Source organism: Tursiops truncatus, chromosome 7, assembly GCF_011762595.2.
Source record: "Tursiops truncatus isolate mTurTru1 chromosome 7, mTurTru1.mat.Y, whole genome shotgun sequence".
NCBI classification, from domain to species: Eukaryota; Metazoa; Chordata; class Mammalia; order Artiodactyla; family Delphinidae; genus Tursiops; species Tursiops truncatus.
This window is the reverse complement of record NC_047040.1, coordinates 80077195-80094195: the sequence shown is the minus strand read 5'-3', so window position 1 is coordinate 80094195 and position 17001 is coordinate 80077195. Positions and strand designations below refer to the sequence as shown.

General features: G+C 35.0%; 1 long non-coding RNA gene across 1 annotated transcript in view; it reads right to left on the bottom strand.

Annotated features, from left to right (window-relative positions):
• Nucleotides 1-409: 409 nt before the first annotated feature.
• Nucleotides 410-17001, bottom strand: part of LOC141279197 (uncharacterized) — a 37633-nt gene continuing 21041 nt past the window's right edge. The window contains exons 2-3 of the long non-coding RNA XR_012333123.1: nt 3785-3902; nt 410-1037 (exon numbers count right to left, since the gene is read on the bottom strand). This is a non-coding gene — a long non-coding RNA (uncharacterized lncRNA). The remainder of the gene's footprint in view (nt 1038-3784; nt 3903-17001) is intronic.

Here is a 17001-nt window from a genome sequence, read left to right as displayed (position 1 = left end):
CCCACTGGAATTCTGTAAACTTAAACCAAAGTAAATAAAACCTGGAAAATATTTTTAAAAGACTATATGAATCTTTGATTTATGCTAAAAGATTGAAAATCACAAAAAGGAAACATGTTTTTTAGGAGATTTTAAAAGTTTTCCAGTCCAACTCCCAACTCCCAATCTTTTCCCTAATCAGTGAATTTAGCAAAAGCCAGACATGTATGTAATTCCTAATGATTTTCAGGGAAAAAATTAAAACCCATACTACAGTTATTATATAATTTATCACCTAAAATGGGACATTCTAAAAAGTATAAGGAGGCATTTTTAAAATAATTATATTAAGACAGCTTGCATAACCTAGTACTGTCCTAAGCAAACTAGGCAACTGAAGTATGGCCACCCTAACTAAACCTTTGTCCTATAGAAGTGCACACTTAGTTCTGGAACCACTGCTGCAAACTTTTCTGCAGATTGGAGGAGAGGTCACCATGTCATTATTCATCTTCTAATTGGGTTCCTCACATTTTCAGGACAGAAAGTTGAGACCCAGGAAAGTTTAACTTTCTCATGGTCTCGCAGCAACCTCTGCACCATTTTTCTTGTCTCTTAGGAGTATCCTTTCTATAGTTTCTAGATATTCAATATCTTATCATCTCCCTGAGACTAATTACAACCATAGCAGTAACACCCCCGGGGACACAGTTTCAAGAGTGTGATTGTTTCCTTAGCACTCTGCACTTATAAATTATACTAATTTTTCTAGGCCTCAAAGCATGGTTGTCTAGGTACTGTCATATTCAGAGTGATATTCAACTATGAAGTTATAATATTTCTTTCTTGATAATAGGAGATAAACTAAATGTATCTTTCCATATATCCATGGAGTATTTGAACAAGTTAAGGGATTGTAGTTGTCAACTCACCATTGTTTCTGGATGGTGGCTTCTTTTTCTACTTCTTCTTCTTGAGAGGAGTTCAATTTTGTTAGTGTAGAGAGAGAGGAAGACATGTCTAACCCTTATGTCTCTTTGCGCTGCTTAACTTCCTCCCTGTAGAAGCAAATACCAGGAATGAATTCTGCAGGAAAGAGGGGCAAACTAGCAGTAAAAGCCCAAGAGCTGATGTTTCAGCTGAATCTTGAGGGACAGATTTATATCAACAAGGCCTTTAGGACACTATATACAGACGTTTCAAAGTATTCAGGAGATTATTGAAAATCAGGAGTTTTTGCAGTGTGGGTGGAGTGTTTGTGGGAAATGGTGCTGAAAGACTTTGCATAATGTGCTTTGACTTTATTCTGTGTCCAGTGAGGAATAACTGAAGGGCTTTAAGTAGGAGAGAATATATAGTATGCACCTTTTAAGAAGAAACTCAAGTGGTTTTGAAAAAGCTAGGTAGTAAGGGGATGCAATATAGTGCGACATAATGGCTGAAGACCAGCTAGAAGACTCTTGCCAGAGCTTGAATAAGAGCGGACAGATCTGAGCTAAGGATTTGACTGAGAAGGTTGATAAAAATAGATAGTTCAACAAGAGATTTAGATATTAAACTTACAGGACTAAGTTTTCACCAAATAAAAATATGTAGCGAAATGATACTGAAAAACTTAAGGGAAGACTGTATTATGAAAAATAGAATAGGAGAGGATGGCTGACAGGTTTCTAGCTATGGAAACAGGGTAATTGGTCCATTCTAAATTGAAGAATTACTGGAGAAAGAGGGAGTATTAGTTGGGCATTGGTAGCAATAATGAGTTACATCTAAGTATATTATTTCTATGTGTTCATGAGACATCAGTCACAGATGCCTAGAAACAATAAGTATCATCAAGTCCAACCCCCCCCCCCCCCTTTTTTAAAATCAGGATACCAAGATTCAGAGGAATGAAGTAAGTTTAGGAAGATTACCCACAGTCTTACTGAAGAGTTAAAGCACCAAGCCTCTGACATTCAGTCCGGAGTTTTACTGTGAGTCTCTTTCTCTGGGGCAAAGTTTACCATATCTTGCCATTGTTTATTTGGTTGGTTAAAAGAAAAATTGTTTGAGTTAATAACAACATTTTAGAGACTTCCCTGGTGGCACAGTGGTTAAGAATCTGCCTGCCAGTGCAGGGGACACGGGTTCGATCCCTGGTCCAGCACCGCAATAGGAAGCCCGCGCACCACAAAGAAGAGTAGCCCGCCGCTCTCCACAACTAGAGAAAGCCTGTTAGCAGCAACGAAGACCCAACGCAACCAAAAATAAATCAATGAAAAAACAACAACAACAACATTTTAATTCCTGGAAAGACTTTGCCTAAGTGTTGCCTTTTTCTTAAGTTATTGCCTTGTATGCTAACTGTATTTCAGCAATTGTCTGCATTAAAGAAATTGCATAAATGCTGCTTTTGGGGCAAAGTTCTATATGGAAGATGACACATCTCTGTGATGTCACAGGTTCCTGAGAGGGTTTTCTAAAGGCTTTTGCTGAAGGCAATAATATTCAGTCTGGGTGTCCCCATTTCCTCTTTTTGTTTTATTCTCTGCAGCTGTGTTGGAAGCAAGCAGAGGAAGTAACCAAAAGTGGATCTGGATTCGAACGATTCTTGAACTTCCCTTTCCAGCATCTGTCTTACTATGGGGCAATTCAAACAGGAGGCAACCTCACAAACAGCCCTTTGTCAAAGCTAACAGCATGTTTTTCTTGTGAGAAATGCCCTTTTGCCTAATGTGAGTTTTGAAAAATGTTGCTCATCAAAAGTAGAAGTGTTTGACCTTCATTGGAGTACACTAGTGGTGGTAATGTCACCAAGTTCCTCAAAGTGAAGGCAGATGTTTGCAATAAGAGGTTGACCCTGCAAGAAAATTTTTTAGGTTCACATTAAAATATCATTAATAAAAGATTAGTTTTTTAAAGAAGAAACAAAAAGCCTATGGCCTGTTTTTTTAGCTTCAAGACATTTCTCATAGGCTTTTCCATCTCTCTGATTCCAACATGATAATTATTTAAACTTATCGTGACTCAATGAAGTTTCCTTGGTTGTTTTGGTGTTTGAAGTTTATTAGAAGATGGCAAAATCTTGAGATATTAGGTTAAATTTTAGTCTGTCATCTACATTTTCACAATCTTGTTTTTTGTAACTCAGCATTTTTTTTTTTTTGATATTTAGGTTGATTTCTTATTGTGACTTTGTTCAACTTGGATTAGTCAGACAAGACTCCCACATTTTAAGATGCTAGTTGTGACTTTTACCTTGTAAGTCTCATGACTTCTGTCTTCTTACTTACTTCTGACTCCTAATTCAGAAATTACTGCTTTGCCAAAAAACTATGTTTTCTTTTTTGGTTGTTGTTTGGTTTTGCTTTGTTTTGGTGGCTATAGTTAAGGCAAAGATAGATATTTGTTTATTTATTCCATGGCTTTGTGGTCTTTGGGCAAATTCTGTAGCTGAACCACTCCCCACCAAATACACATACAAGTAGATGCCCATCCTGAGTCATGTCTCTACTTCAGGGGGATACAGTCTTAACCTGTAACAAGACTTCCAACTTGAAACACTCAGTTTATTAATCCTGCAATCACTTTAGTCAATGAAGTTTCCCACGATCTGTTTCAGAGCCTAGTGGTTAGGATTGTATCTATGTATTAGCTGTGCTGTGAGTGACATACTTGCTGAAATGTGCACCAGTGGCTTTGACCCCCCTGATCGCATGAAGTAAGGGAAGGAGAGAGATGGGGGAAGCTCCGTGACCATCTGATTCCCATGGAAGTTTTCCTTGTTTTGTTGCTGGAGCATTATAAGGCAAATGCTACTCACTTCTTTTAAGAAACCCCAGCTGCACATGGAGTTGTTGACCACAACAGAGGCTGTTGCCAAAGTGCTCTGTTGGAATACGGCTGTGGCCCAGAAATAGTTGCAAATAAGCAGAAGTTCTCTAAAAAGAAAAAAAAAAAAGGAAAATTAAAGCTCATGGAAAAGTTTTAATATAAAAGGAGTTTTATCTATGGTTTTGTCTATATAAACACAGTTTGTGGGTTTAAGGACCAAGTCTGCACTACTGTTCATATTGTTCAGGCTCTTTTGTTCTAGCTGGGTTGGGGAAACAGTTCCCTTGGCTTAGATGACATCAGGTCTCATTGGTGGCTATGTAATATTTTATTTTAAAAAACCCACATACTGTAAAAAAGTAAACTGTAGTTAATAATTTGGTTACTTTGTTCAGAGAAGGTAAACTTTGATATTATAGCTGTGGGTAGAACACACGGGTTGCCAGTTGCTTTTGTTCCATTTTATGATGCTATGTCTCGTGTCTTTGGGGAAATACCTTCACATTTGTTATTTTCAGTTTGCTGTGACTCTAAACATGTGATTAATCTCATACTGTGAACAGAATATGGCAATGGGGAAAAAAAAGTATATGGCTGGATGTATCAGTACTATTGCTTCAAACTGCAGGCATGACCCTGGGGTGATGACACACACTGGTGAAAATTAGGATGAAGATCTTCCACCGTACAATGAGTTATAAGAGAGATTTTTGGTGAATAGCCATTTGGAGGCTTTTAAGGGAATCAATAAATAACACTCCTTTTTTTTTTCCTCCTGAGCTTGGAACTTATTGAAAAAGAAGACAGAAGCCAAACAAAAAGAGACCAGAATAGTGGTTTTTTATGTATAAAAGTTGCATCAGAGAATACAATTTACTATGTGGCCAAATGGACATTTAATATTTTCTTTATTCTCCATAATGGATTTAATCTAGCACTCAAATCTGCTGGAATTCCTTTTGCAGGGATGGGAACAGCCCACATGGTTGAGAGCAAAATACAATGCCCTCTCTGTACAGGCAACCAGCTTGGTAAGGGAGCACAGCCCACAAGAGGCTTCTCCCAAACTCACATCACACTGACTCACTCATCCTCCCAGAGGGAAGTGTGGGAAAGGAATGAGGAGAGAGAGGCCAAGGGAAAAGGAGTAGGAAGTTCCTCATAGAAATATGAGGCAAGAGAAGTCGAGACACCCCCCACCCCTTAGCATCCATCAGCAGCATAGAGAGGACAGTGTGAATGATAATTGGTGCAGAGGGAGGGGTCAGCACCTTAGAAGTTCTAGAAGTGAGGTAGACAATGAGCCTACTGGGTAAAGTGGTTAAAAATAGGTGAGAACAAGAATGTATGGAGAATAGAGACCAGTGTTCATGGCCACTTTTGATGGTTCAGATGGACAGGTAAGAGGCTGAACAGCACATGTGACAGGTTTAAAGGGCTAAAAGTACAAAGAATCCAAGTTCTGTCGAGGGGCAAAGCCTGATGGATCTTACTTTACTTGTGTTTGGAGCCCCAAAGGGTTGCACCCTAGGAGAAAGGGTAAATTAAAAGTAAACAAACAAACAAAAGTGAACAGGTTCTCAAAGGAACTGCAGCTCATTTTAGGATCCCTTTTAACCACTATAATTGAACTGAGGTGATCCCAGAATTATGGTGCAAACAGGCAACTGACAGAAATGAATACAAATATTTTCTGATAGAACACCATCCTAGTCCTTAATTTACTTATACAAACAATATTACAAATAAAATATCTGGCACATAGTTAAAAAATATCCATGCACATGCAGAGACAAGATAACAAACATGAATAGGAATGAATGGAAATACAAGACAATAGAAATAGATCTTCAGTGTTCCAGATATTGGTGTTATCATAGACCATTAAAATAACTAACATTTTTATTGTTCAAGGAAAAAAGAGACAAGACTGAGAATTCTGACAGGAAAAAATAGAAACTTTAAAAAGTAATCATATTGAAGTTCTAAGTTTCAAAGTACAGTAACCCAAAATAAGAGCTCAATGGTTGGGTTTAGTTGCAGATTAGATGCAACTAAAGGAAGAATTGGTGAGATGGAATATAGGTCAGAATAAATTATACAGAATGAGTCATGGAGTGACTAAAGGAATGGAATATGCAGAAAAGAGCATAAGAGAAGACACAATAAGAAAGTGAAAAATATGTAATTGAAATCTCAAAAGAAGAGAGAGAAAACAGGGCAAGAGCATTATTTTAAAAGAGAATAGCTGAGAACTTTTGAAAACTGATGAAAGACACATCACAAAGCCCTGAAAATCCTGGGCAGCATAAATAAAAAGAAGGAATATCTAGATACATGGTAGTAAAACTGTTGAATAAAAAAGGCAAACAAAATTGAAATCAAGTGAAGGCAGGATTCTTGTTGGTGGTGGTGAGAAGGCAAGGTAAATGTAAAGGATCAACAATAATGCTGAGAGCTGACAACAGAATCATCAAAATCTTGATACCTGATTGCAAAAAAATAACTATCAACCAATAAATCAATCCCTTGTGGAAAATATACTTAGAAAATGAAAGTGAAGTAAAAACATTTTCAGTTAAACAAAAGTAAGATACTTTTTCACCATCAGACCCACAATGAAAGCAATAAAAGTGAATATTCTTCTTTAGGTGGAAGAAAAATGACTCCATGTGGAAGCTCAGAGATGCTCCCAAGAGAAACAAAAATGGTAAGTATATCATTCAATAAATTAGTGTTATCTGTTTAAAATAATAATAAAATTTTATGTCATTTAATATATAGAGAGAGGATTAAAATAAATTATAACAATGTCATCTAAATTGGAAGAATGAAATAAAGTGTTTTAAGAGTCTTCCATTGTCTAGGAAGAGGGTAAAGTACCAATTAATTTATTTTATGTCTCTAGGGTAAGCGCTGAAAAAATAATAAAAAAGCATATAAATTCCAAGCTAATGGAGAGAGGTGGTAAAGTAATAGAAAATAATCCAATAAGAAGAAAAGAAAGAAGCAAATAAATAACTTCATAAAACAAAACAAAGACACAGAACAGGTGGGATAAATAGAAAGAAACAAGTAATACAGTAGATTTAAACTTTACATGGAAAGATAAAGCTGAATAGCTAAAACGATTTTGAAAAAGAATAAAGTGAGAGAAATCAGTCTACCTGATTTCAAGACTTTTACTATATAGCTAGAATAATCAAGACTGTGTGGTATTGGCAGAGGGTAGACATTTAGATCAATGAAACAGAATAGAGAACCCAGAACCCACACAAACATAGCCAATTGATGTTCAACAAAGGTACAAAAGCAATTCAATAGGCAAAGGCTAATTTTTTTAACAAATGGTGCTAAATCAATTGGATATACATCCACTGCCTCCCCAATAAAAAGGAACCTAAACCTCATGCAAAAATTAACTAAAAATGGATTACAGATTTAAATGTAAACATAAAATCATAAAGCTGATAGAAGAAATCATAGGATATAATATTCAGAACCTAAAGTTTGGGGAAAGAGTTCTTAGACATGACACCAAAAGCAAGACCCATAAAAAAAAATACTGATAAGCTGCATCACAATTAAAAACTTTTGCTGTACAAAATATCATATGAAGAGGATGAAAAGACAAGCTACTGACTGGGACGAAATATTTGCAAACCATATGTCTTACAAAGAACTCATATCTAGAATATAGAAGAACTCTCAAAACTCAACAGTAAAACAATCCAATTAGAAAATGGGCAAAAGATATGAAGAGGCCTTTCACCAAAGAGGATACATGAATGGGAAATAAGCACATGAAAAGATGTTCAACATGACCGGACATTAGGGAAATGAAAATAAAGACCAAGATGAGACATCACTACATACGTATTAGAATTGCAAAAATAAAAAAATAGTGACAGTATCAAATGCTGGCAAGTATGTAGAGAAATGGATCTCATACATTGGAAAGTAATATGGTACAGCCACTTTGAAAATCTGTTTGGCAGTTTTTTAAACAATTAAACACACATTTACCATACATGTTGTCAATTGCATTGCTGGGCATTTCTCCCAGAGACATGAAAATATATTTTCACACAAAAATCTACACATGATTGTTCATAGCAGTTTCGTTTGTAATAGTCAAAAACTGGATAAAACCAAAATATCCCTCAATAGGTGAATGGTTAAACAGACTTGGTACATCCATACCATGGAGTCCTACTAAGCAATAAAAAAGAAGAGGGACTTCCCTGGTGGCACAGTGGTTAAGAATCTGCCTGCCAATGTAGGGGACACCGGTTTGATCCCTGGTCTGGGAAGATCCCACATGCCGCGGAGCATCTAAGCCCATGGGCCACAACTATTGAGCCTGCGCTCTAGAGCCTGCGAGCCACAACTACTGAGCCCACGTGCCAGAATTGCTGAAGCCCACATGCCTAGAGCCTGTGCTCCGCAACAAGAGAAGCCACCACAATGAGAAGCCTGAGCACCGCAATGAAGTGTAGCCCCTGCTCGCTGCAACTAGAGAAAGCCTGCACACAGCAACGAAGACTCAATGCAGCCAAAAATTTAAAAAAAATTTTTTTTAATAAATTAATTTAAAAAAAGAAGAAACTATTTGATACATGTAATAATTCGCATGAATCAAGGGCATTATGCTTGTTGAAAAAGATCTCAGAAGTGTTACACACTGTATGATTCCACTTATATAACATTCTCAAAATGAAAAATTTGTAAAGATGGAAAGTAGATTAGTGTTTAACATGGTTTAGGGCTGGTGAGCTTAGGGGGTGGCTGTGACTATAAAGGAGTAGCAAAAGGGAAACCTTTGTGGTGATGGAATAGTTCTGTTTTGTTTGTGACTGTGGTTACACAAACTTGCACAGGTGATAAAACTGCATTCTATGTACACACATTGTACCAATGTCAAATTCCTGGTTTGGATATTATACTATAATTATATAAGATGTAAAGTGAATGAAGTGTACAAGAATCCTTTCTGTACTATCTTTGCAACTTCCTATGAATCTATAATTATTTCAAAGTGTAAACTTAAAAAAACAACTGCACAAATTCATCAGTAATTATATTAAATGTAAATGGATTAAATGCTCCAATTATAAGACAAAAATTACCTGACTAGATTTTTGTTTTTTTAAGCCAAATTCTATTTACAAGGGGTATTTTAAAAACACTGAGATACAGAAGGTTTGATTGTAACAAGATGGAATTGGTAACTAAAGAAACGTGGTATAAATTATCAAACAAAGTCAGTTGAAGCAAATACTGCTTGTGAACAATCATGTGGTTTTGGAGATCTGTTCTTTTATTTGCCTAGTGTTTTATAATTAGCCAGACCATAATATTAATACGACTGACATAAAAAACAAAACAAAAATTCATGCCTCACTAATGATGGAATAGAACCATTTCACACACACACACCATGTTGTAGTAGTTAAACATTAACTTAATTTTTAAGTAACTTAAAAAATTGGTAGTGTGTTGTTGTAGTTTATCTCATGACTGTTTCCTAACACTCTAACCAAGTTTATTCTATACACATGATTTTGTTTTGTTTTGTTTTTCTTTTATTGTCTGGTTCTGTTTCTACCTGCTCTACGAGCTAAATGTTCAAGGACCCTTTGGCAAATAGTATATAGCCTATTGTTTTAAGCTTGCTTGTTTATTCTCCCATTTTATTAGTAGCCATGTCTGGATTTCATAAATACTTCTATTGATTTTGTACTTAATACTCTCAGTATTATACAACTGTTCAGAAAACAGCAGCATTATTAAAATGCAGAAAGTAAATGGATTTCTGGGAAGAGGAATATTCAGTGAACATCTAGAGAAGGAACTAAAGAATTTTTATAAACATACATAAACACAGCCATTTTGCATGTTAAAATCAGCTTATTCCATTGCAATCTCTCCCACGGATAATCTTTTTCTTTCCACTGAGAAACTCTCTAATAATGAATGATCCATCATGAAGAGACCCTATTTGAAAATGAAAGCATAAAAATTTCCTGTGAGATTTAGATGCCATTTAAATTTATCTTTATACGTATACTGCTTGAATACTAATTGCTGCTTGCCCAACTCAGGAGCAAGGTGTTTACTGTTTATTATTATTATTAATAACTTTAAGATAATGATTAATTAGACCATTTTATATAGTCTTGTAAAGTTTTATATTTCATAAGGCAGTTTTCATAAGCATTTTTATATTTGGTCTTCACAATATGCTAAGGGTTATTTATGGCCATCGTTCTTATTCCCATTTGCAGAAAAGGAAACTAAAGCTCAGGGATGTTTCCTGCCTTATTCCAAACCACAAAAGTATTCAATGGCAGGGCTTAGTCTCACACCTAGTCTTCATAACTTCTAGCCCAGTACTGTGTTTACCTTGTCACACTGCCTTCCTTCCTTTAGTGACAGAAGTGCAGTGGCTTCTCCTCTTTTAAAAGGATTATCTCAGGAAGAATGTACATAGGCCTCTCTGACACCTTCCTCATTCTATGCTCGTGCTTCAGGCTTCGCTTTTCCTGAAGCCTATAGTGCATGGGGACCATGCTGTAATCTGCCTGCTGTGAATTTGTGTTTCCTCAGCACATTTATATGTTTGTTTCTGCAGCAGTATGTGGTCCCATGGCAAATTCATGGCAGGCTGATTGCTGGTTTTCTTTGCCTCCCAATGTCAGTTGAAGCCAAAGTGATCAAATAAAATCCAAATCAGGCAGAGTGCAGTGCCAAGCACAGCCCATATGAAAAACCCCAACTCTGAGAATAAGATTGGCAACGTTATCAGTATTGAACACTCTGATAAAATTTCCCTGAGAAATGCAATTAAAGACTGCTGAAGAATAGAAATGAAAACAAAGTGTTGGTTTTATTCTCAAGTTTAAAAAGAAGACAACTTTAGTTGGATTCACATCCTAGTCTAATTATTGATTTCATCACCACAAATGAAAAACAGAAGAACTATAAGGAGGTTAAGATCCAACAAAAACATAGCAAAATAGTGGGGAGGGAGTGGAAGGAATGTGGAGAAATTGTATGCAGGGGGTATAAAGAACAGCCATTTTCAGAAGAGCTTTTTCTAACTAGGAAAGATAGATCTTGCAGTCACTTGCATTTCAAAAGTTTCTATGCATTCAAAGCCTAGTGCCTGTCTTAAAGTGAGCTTGAGGGTTTCACAGTGACTGGGATGCAACTAAGCTATTTCTGGATGATGGGATTCATCTGGCATGGCAGGGTGGCCTTGTGCACACAAAAGACACTTAAAATCATTTTTTCTCTGACTAATTTATACATTAAAAATAAAGTGCCTTAGAAGCGTTTGCTTTTTTGGATGACTTTTGGAGGGCCTGCTGTTTTAACCATTCCATAGCAGAATCTGCTCTATTATGTACAGAGTCAGCCTTTGATGTATGTAGAACTTAGACAAAGTCAATCTGAGAACTCCAAAGAAGATAATCAGGAAAGAAACTTACGAAAGTAAGGCAACAAGCATTAATAAAAGAAGTTGAGATTTTTTTGAAGGGAAATTTGGGAAGAAGGGAGAGTTGGTCATGGGAGTATGATCAAGAGTGGGTTAGACTGACCACTGAACTGGCCACTGCCCAGATTCCTTCAACTGGGCTGTTTCCCAAACTTCAGTCATTCTCAAAACATGTTCTTGATTGTTTCCATATCACCTTTCAAACTGCTCAATCTTTTATTTGATATTTTTATTTGAATTATGTTTCTTTAAAGCAATTTTATGTGACATATCATAAATGGAAAACCATTAACACCTAATATAGACAGAAGTATGGAAGAAAATATAATAACAATTTCATTAAATTCTAGCAGCATATATTATTGTTTGCCCTAAATCCTAAGCTTGAGGCCTCGCCTTTTCATTCTTGCTAGAAAAGGAGATTAAGATGTGGTAGAGGAGTTTTAACCTTACATCATCATTAAACTGATTCTTCTTCTTTGATGTAGTCTGACAGTTTAAAGGAAAATTATAAATTGAATAGTATCCTTAATTTGTAACTAAGTACTGTTGTTACTGTTTGGTGGTTTGTTTTTTATTTCAAGCAACACAAACCATTATTAGGAAAACATGGAGTAAATCACTGTTAATATTCATGTAAATAAGATGAACTGATCACTGTAAAGTCATTTCCAAATATCGTTACTTGGGTGAATCAGCCCCACTCTCCACTGCTCCCTGTATACAATTTGCATCCGACTGACCAAGATTGAAAGATTCGAAGTAGGAAGCCTAATTGGCTTAGAGAATGCTTCCATTTCTTGAATGGTGAAGGCAGGGTGTTTGAGCGACAGTTCCACAAGAATGTGTGCAATAAGGGTATGATAGTTAATTTTGTGTGTCAACTTGACTGGGCTGTGGGATGCCCAGATATCTAGTTAAACATTATTTCTGGGTGTGTCTATGGGGGTGTTTCTGAAAGAGATTAACGTTCGAATTGGTGGATTGAGTAAAACAGGTGGCCTTCCCCAATGTGGGTGAGCATCATCCAATCTGGTGAAGGCCTGGATAGGACAAAAAACTGAGGAAGCTTGAATTTGCTCTCGTAAATTGTGTGATAATAATTTACATTAGGACATTCAATATTTTGTAATATTTTTTGCAGTAATAATAATCTATCAAATCTAACTCCATTGCAGTACTTGAAGATTATATATATATGTGTGTATGTGTATATATATATATATATAATTCTTGGTTAAATTTGACAATTGACAATCCAGTTGCCTTAGACTCAGTAGAGTAAAATTTCTCCAAATTGAAATTAATTTAAAACCATCTAAGAACTATAATATTTCAATAAAAAGGTTAAATTTGTCATTAGAAAATTACATAAAATTCTTAATTATATCAATGTAATTAATGATTGTGCTGAAAAGAAGTAAAAATAATTTTCCTGGAAAATATATGATAATTATGATTTAGGCGTGATTTTATTTTTTATCTATTCAAACACTCTCATTCCAAAACAGAATGCCCAGACGTGTGCAATGATAATTAAATTTAGGCATTTTTTTTATTTTACTAAATTTCAGTCATATAAAAACCATGGATTTACAAACATTCTAAAATATTATGATTTTAAAAATTTACTTTTTCTAGGTAGTATATTTCAATCAACATCTATTTGTGACTTGCAAGTTTTAAATATGTAGCACTCTCAAATGTTTGGAGCAAGACTATAGAAATAGAACAGCAAATTTAATCCAAAGATAGCAAAATGAAGAGGAAAATAGATAAAAGAAGAAATTAACAAAATAGAAAACAAGCCTACAGTTGAGAGAACTGACAAATTTATTCTTTTAAAAGGTTATAAAATTGTAAATCCCTCATGAGATTGATGAAGACAAATTGAGAGAAGGCAAAAATGAACAATAGCAGACATAAAAAAGGGGGGACATCACTACAAATCCTACAAACATTAAAGCCACCATGAGAGAATATTATGAGCAAACATCAGATAAAATGTAGAAATTTCTAGGAAAAAAAAACTTAACCAAAATTCACTCGGCAAGAAACAACCAATTGAATTGTGTTGTTAACCATTAAATCTATTGATTTTATAATTAAAATTATTCCCCCAAAGGAAATTCTAGGCTTAGATGGTGTCGCTCGTGAGTTCTACCAAATATTTAAGAAACAAATAATATCAATCTTACACAAAATTTTCCATGGATAAGGAATGACTTCCCAACTTACACTGTGAAGTCACATAACCCTGATTCCAAAACCTAACAAGGACATTAAAGAAAAGAACAATAATAAGGCAGTCAGACTCATGAACCAAATCCTGCAACATACAAAACGCATAATATATCACAACCAATTTAGACTTATTCCAGTAATGCAAGGGTGATTTAATATTCAAGAGTCAATCAGTGTTATCCACCAAATTAACACAATAGAGGAGAAAAATAATATATTCATTTCAATAGATACCCAAAAATAGCATTTGATAAAATTTAGCATCTATTTATGTTTAAAAATTAATAATCCTTACCATACCAAGGACACATAGGTTGATGGAAAAGGATAGACTTTTCAAAAAGTGGTATTAGTTTAACTACATATTTTTTACAAACAAATACACAAATAGAAAGGAAAAAGAAAGTTAACCCCTATCTCACACTGTACACAAAAATTAATTTCAGGTTCACTGTAGATCTAAATATGAAACACAAATGAATGCAGCTTGTATAGGATAGTAAATGAACACATTTTAATGTTCTTGGGATACGGAAAGATTTTTTTAAACAGGATACAAAATATATCAACCAAAAGGGAAATAATTAATATTTTTGACTACAATAAAAATGATCATTTCCATTCATCAAAAGATACCATTAAGAAATGAAAAAGCAAGGCAATCAAAATAATAACAAAGATCTTATATCCCTTCAAATGAATAAGAAAGTCTACCTATAGAATAATGGGCAGGAATGTTGGACAAGCACTTAGAAGATAGATAAATGGCTAGTAAACAACCCTGTCAGTAATAAGGAAAATGCAAATTAAAATTACAGCGAATAATGTCCAAGAACTGCTCAATGGATAAACAGATTACAAATATATTCCTACAATGAAATGCAAGTTGGCGATAAAAAAGAGCAAACCACCAACACACATTACAGCATGGATGAATTTCAAGAGCATTATGCCAGGTGAAATAAGACAGACACAAAAGACTACATACTCTATGATTTTATTTATGTAAAATTCTAGAAAAGGCAAAATTATAATGACAACAGATTAATGGTTGCCCAGGTCTGTGGGTGGGGAAGGGAATTGGCTGTAAAGGGACAGGAGAAAGCTTTTTGGGGTGTTGGAAATGTTCTATATCTTGTGGGTGGTGGTGGATACATGACTATTTATTTTGTTAAAAATCACTGAACTTATTCATACCACGAAAAATTATAAGCAATAAAAATTAATGAATCACTGTACCAATATGGATGCATTTTTAAAATACAGTGTTGAGAAATAATAATAATAAGGGTATTCATATGATCAACTTATAAAAACTCTAAACTACAGTATTCTAAGCCATGATAGTAGTCACCTTTGGGCAGAGGGAAGGGAGTAATGGTTGGGAAAGGGCATGAATTGGGAGAGGGTCTCGTGGGAGCTGGCAGTGTTCAGTTCTTCAGCCGGGTAGTGAGGTCATGGGTGTTCATTTTGTGATGAGTTCCTGAATTATGTATTTATGTTTTCAGTACTTTTATGTTGATTATGACAAATGTCTTGCTGTTGGAAAGGTGGGAAATGGGGACATGATTAAATGTGTCGTTTTGTTTTTTGTTTTTTTTGAGATGGGAGATACTTGAGAAATATTACTTTTTCGTGAGACTGATTCATAGAGAAAAATGGAAGGAAAGTGTTTTGAAGGGACGATTAATAGTGCAAAATTTCTGAGGAGAGAGGATTTAGAGTTTAGCTAAAAGAAAATTGGCCTTTTATTAATCAGAGGGAGAAGGAGAAATGTGCACATGTAGGTTTGTGGATGGAGAGCACAGGGAGTTCCTGTCTCGTGGCTTCTATTCTCAGTAAATTGGAAATGATGTGACTTTGAGGGAGGAAGTAGAAAGATGAGCAGATTTGCAGTTTGAAAAGTGTAAAGAAGTTTGAAAAAGTAATTTCAGAGGGTAATGTGAGGTTGACCTTGAATTCACTTGTTAGTGTTATGGGCCCAAAATGGCTTGGTGAGTTGAATATATTGTGGGAGTCCTATGAGAAGAGCCTCTGTTCTGGACTTAGACTATAGCAATGTGTAGTTTGGCCTCTTTAACATGTTTACTGCAGCTAATTTCCAGATCTCAAGGGGGCACATGGATTATACATGAAATCGCAGTAGCTCTAAGTAAGTACCCACAACTAGTTCTGGGAGTAGCACACAGAGATGGAGTCACGAATGAGATCTGCATCTGGTGTAGGCAAGGTGACTAAAAAAGAGGAACATTTGTCAACAGTCACAGATATCTTGACAATGGGGTATTCTTCGAATACAACCTGTGTATAAAATTAGAGGAAACGTCCTCATACCTGAGTTATTTGTCTAAGTCATAGAATTCAAAACCAAAGAAACATCAAAGTATGTGCTTATCAGAAATGGCTAGATGTGGATCTTATTTTGCCTAATGCTAATTTCAAATTCAGAGGGAAAATTAGCGAGAAAGTGTTAATGAATCAACAAGAATGGGTTTACTATTTATGTCTACTCTTTGAAAGTAATTCAAAGCAGTTGTCATAGAGAGGATTAGCCAGCAGTATTATTCTTGTGTGTGTAATCATGTAATCTTGTTTTTAATAAGATTTATACTAATCTTGTATATTGGAAGGGATATAATGCCTTTGAGGGCAATTATAGTTACTTTATCAAAGTAAAGTGACACCCAGCTCAAACTATTAGGCATCAGTAAAAGAGATGAAAGTTTATTATACACCATTAAAAAAATATAAAAGCAAACAAAAAATTTTAAATAACATTCTGGCATTGAAACCTTATTATATTTTGTTTTATTTTAAAAAATCATCTACACATTTTCCTGGGGGACTATCAAGAGAAACAAAGATAAAAATAGGTAGTCAGAGAATGACAGGCAAAAATATAAACACATTTTTCTTTTTCCTGTTGACTCTTTCTTGTGCAAGTTGAGAAATAGAGATATAGGAGAAAAAGAGGCTTTGGAGAAATTTCAAGCAAAAGATTTACCTTCAGGCTCAGATGGGAAGCAAAGATTGGTAGACCCACTTGAAAGTAGATCTTTAGATTTAGGATTAATTATTAAAAAGAAAGATTATAATCAAAGATTGTGTATATAATTAGTGATTGACTATGCAGTTAAAGGATCTTAGATGCCCAATGGGGTCTTTGAGTTCATTTTGTTAACTGAATTTTTTTTATTTTATGAAAATAATACTTGATTATTTTTAAGGTTAAACAATAAAAATATATAAATGAAAAGTTAATATTCTCAACTCTGCTTGTTCCACATTGAGCTAACTAATGTTAACTGCTTGCATCTTTATTTCTAGATATTTCTGTGTTTATTCAATCATATGCAAAGAGGTGTATTTTCTGTGTGTGTGTGTGTGTGTGTGTGTGTGTGTGTGTGCGCTTAAAAACAAACATGGGATCTACCTCAACAGATTACTCTGAAATTTGATCT